Source organism: Daucus carota, chromosome 3, assembly GCF_001625215.2.
Source record: "Daucus carota subsp. sativus chromosome 3, DH1 v3.0, whole genome shotgun sequence".
NCBI classification, from domain to species: Eukaryota; Viridiplantae; Streptophyta; class Magnoliopsida; order Apiales; family Apiaceae; genus Daucus; species Daucus carota.
The window spans coordinates 31,880,894-31,885,029 of record NC_030383.2 but is presented as its reverse complement, the minus strand read 5'-3'; the positions used below and the strand labels follow the sequence as shown (position 1 = coordinate 31,885,029).

Below are 4,136 nucleotides of genomic sequence, written 5' to 3'. Positions count from 1 at the left end.
ATAATCCTCTGCAATTGAACCTTCCGGTCTACTTCTATTGCGAACATATTTTTTCAACTTACCAAGATAACGCTCAATTGGAAACATGTTGCGATCGTGTAGTGGTCCACCTAATCTGACTTCTCTGGATAAATGGATAGGCAAGTGTACCATTACATCAAAAAAAGAATGTGGAAAAATCATCTCAAATTGACATAGTATCTCCACAATTTCTTTTTCAAACCTCGGAAGTTCATCCAAGTCAAGAACCTTGTTCCATAATCCCCTAAGAAATGCACTCAGTCTAATCAATAGCAAGGCAACTTCTGCTCTTAGCGTTTTTTTCACAGCAAATTGTAAGAGATAATGAAGTATAAAATGTGCATCATGGCTTTTATACCCTGATATCTTTCTTAAATTTGTGTGTACATATCAGCTAATATTAGAAGCACAACCATGAGGTAGTTTGGCATGCTTTAATACTGAGCAGAAAGTTTCTTTCTCCTTGTTAGACATATCAAAAATTGCTGCCTTAATTTCAAGATGCTTCCCGTCACTAGATTTAACAGGATGCAAGTCCTTTCTTATACCTAATTCCTGTAAATCTAAGCGGGCATTTATATAATCCTTTGATTTGCCACTAATATTAAGCAATGTACCTAATATGTTGTCGCAAAGGTTTTTATCATTATGCATTGCATCAAGGTTATGTCGAAGGGGATTATAACGCCAATACGACAAATCAAAAAATATTGATTTCTTATTAAAAGGACAGTCACTTTTTCTACCCTTTGTCTCAGCCTCCCCAAATTTATTTTCATAATCCTTCAACACCGTTAAAATATCCAACCCGGATAAAATTGAAGGAGGCTGTCCAGTTTCAATTTGGCCATTAAATCTTTTCTTATTAAACCTCCACTTGTGTGTAGGATCAAGAAACTTCCTATGGTACATATAACATACACTACAAGAAAAAACGAATCAGACAACGGTTTTTGCCCGTAGTCTAAGCTCCTGTTTGTCCGTTGACTATCGAGCCGCCGTCTGTTACGCATATCAGACAACGGTACGAAATGTGTTGTGGGAGTTGCCTCACACTACAATCGTGTTATAAGTTCGTGTTGTCTGACACCTAGAAACCACAACAGTTTGGAAAGAAAGTCTTGTAACAAAACCTCTATATCAAGCCTTTCTTATAAACATACTCTTGTTGTTAGTCGAAGAAGACAACGGTTTGTTTACACGAGAAACTCTTGTTCTTTCGACCTTTTAACAATGTGTTTTGTAAACTAGGAACCGTTGTAATAATGTATTTACACAACTTTTTGTGTAAAGAAAACACTCGATGTAAATTTCTTTGCACGACGGTTTGATTTGACAAATGCTTGTTTTTTGTGGCTTTGTACAAGGGTCTTCTAAGTAGTGGCTGTTGTTTCAATGTCTTATAGACAATATTTTTGAACTAAAATCATGTTGTCATAGTATATTGCAGTCAACCTTGAACATCTTGTTCCTATTGTGGTTGAGCATGTTGGACAATGATATATTGGTGCCTAACCTGTTGTGTGACTAATGTTGGACAATGGTCTTCAGTTCTTTAAAATGTTGTGTGAATAAGTCATAGACAAAAGTTTTTCATTATGTTTCCATTGTCTGTACCGAGAAAGAAAGTGGGTTTTTATTTTTAATGTATTGTGTTTCTCTATCTTAGACAATTGTTTATATACACAAAATATGAGTATAAATAATACCCTCAACCAAATAATGAATCAATAAATATATCAATACAAAAAATTGAAATTTATCTGCAACTTCTATCTAAAATTGCATACATATAAATATCATGTCTCTACGAGTACTTCAAATTTTTAAGGTAAAAAGTGCATGAATAACCATCTCTATGATAAATTTCATGTCTTTGGCATTTGCAGCGTGGCTCTCCTTTTTGCCGAGCTTCTAAAATGTGATCCATGGCAGACTTCAAGCTGTTGTTATCTACATTCTTAATGCATTCAAGCTTTCTGTATTATTTTCAGAAAGAGACATAAACATTAGATTTATAATAGTGTTAGTAGATAATAGAAAAGGCAGAAGTTGTAGGCCCTAAAATAAATGTCACATGATCATATGAAGTTGGTCCTAACATAGTTGAACCAATTCCATGTATACATAGGTTCTAAATATAATATGGCAGAGTGTTGATCACCCAATGAAGGCACTCCTACCTTGTCACATTCTTTCAAATGGTGAGGAATTGTTTTCATGCAGGTCAGAATCTGATCATGCCACATGAATATTCAGACTCAAGATAGGGACTGATTCGAACCTTGTTTGTACCATCGGATGATATAGATGCTAGCCAGTGCTTATTGGTCAAGCAGGTCAGAATCTGATCATGCCACATGACTATATCTATGAAATAACCTTTTATAAAGACGGGAACTGCAAAAAGCAAAGGCCACCATTAATTAGTTGTATGCAATATTCTACGACCTCTGTTATTTATCTAAAGTGGTGACTCCCCTTAATCTAATACTATACCAGCAACTGCGTTATATTCAAACTACCTGATCTATTAAGGCTGTTTTATCCTGAAATTTGTGCATTCTCTAATCTTCATCTTGTAATTCCTGTTGTAGCATCCTAATTTGAAGTTTTCATATGCATGAAGCACTCTGATACAAATACAAACACAAAACAAAACTAATGAATTATAATTTGACAACATACATCATAACCCCAATAATTCACACAAGTATCTTACAAATTAAACATACCTGTGCATATGCCTTTTATGCAACATCCTGAATGGTTATGACTCGATAAAATTAAAACAAATCATATAAGCACAAATAGGGATGCATTTATCACACATTATTGCCTAGTACTTATAGCGACATCCTTATCAGATTCAGAAGGGGAGTGGGCTTTTATACTATTAAAAGAATTTGCCAGGTGTTTGGATCCACTTGCAGCAGAGACACTCATTGTGCCTGCCATCGAGAATATTCTTAAGGCTAGTTGTTATCTTCAATGTTAGATTTTATGTACATTCCATACATATAATACAACATCTACAATACCAATGAAAAGTCCAAAAACAAATCCAAATACAACCAGATAAGCCCTAAATCAAACATTAATTGCTTGAACAAGAACATTTCTAATCTAGCAATGCCAAAAAATTGCTTGAAGATTCTACACCTTGAAAAGCAAAGCTCAAAATCAAATCTAAATTCACACACGTACAAAGCAAAGCCCTAAATTTTTCAAAAACAAAACACAGGGTCAAGATCTTATAACACAAAGCAGAACTCGTAATATAAACCCAAATAGGTTAGAGATTACCTGGAAGATGAAAGCCCCAAAGTTGAACCCTAATTAATTGCAATATCAAAAGAAATACAAATAAGTTTGATTCATAACGAATAGAAAATATAAATGAGTTGAAAATATAGAGAGCTTGTGAAGAGAGTTTGTATCTACCTATAGCAGGTGTAAATCAGAGGTGTTTACAATCGACGGAGGTGTTTGTGCTTTTCTGGCCTTTCAAGAGAAAACACACCACAGGGAGCTTTACAAGAGATAGAGTTTTGATATTGAAAAACAGGAAGAGAGTTATGAGTTTTCTCCGAAAGGATTTGGATAAGAGGAAGAGGGAATTAAAATTTTGGTTGAGAAGTAAAGGGGGGAAATGAAAATTTTGGATGGGCGGGTAACCAAAATTGGAAGGGCCAGAGTAAAAATAGCAAAAGAGAGATAAAAATATTTCATTTTATATTGTTAAATAGATTGGTGAGGTATTAATTATAATATGTTTGTATTAAAATTTTATACATGAAAGATATAAAATTATTTTTTTTACGATAAAAATGTATGGATGTTAGTATATATTTATTTAAATGATGTGTTAAAATATTTAAAATAATATAAAATTAGTCTTATAAAACTTTTTAACAAAAATTTACTAAACGTACCACTTCCAAGAATGGGACTTGAGCCCCATTATTTGTAATATATTTTAAGACTTTTTTTTTATGATCAAACTGTATCGATGGTACGTAATATATACTTATTTTATTGATGTGTAAAAATATTGAAAAAATAAAAAATTAACCGTGTTCGGGTTTTTACCAAAAATGTAGAAAAAGGAGTAT

The 4,136-nt window shown here is 33.2% G+C and overlaps 1 long non-coding RNA gene across 2 annotated transcripts; it reads right to left on the bottom strand.

The window, feature by feature from the left end:
* Positions 1–1,744: 1,744 nt before the first annotated feature.
* Positions 1,745–3,681, bottom strand: LOC108213793 (uncharacterized). 2 transcript variants are annotated; one of them, XR_001805377.2, is made up of 5 exons: positions 3,466–3,681; positions 3,328–3,356; positions 2,547–2,654; positions 2,205–2,421; positions 1,745–2,000 (listed from the first exon to the last, which is right to left on the bottom strand). It is a non-coding gene; the product is annotated as an uncharacterized LOC108213793 (long non-coding RNA). The 2 variants fall into 2 exon arrangements; XR_001805378.2 differs by having other exon boundaries at positions 2,306–2,421.
* Positions 3,682–4,136: the final 455 nt, after the last annotated feature.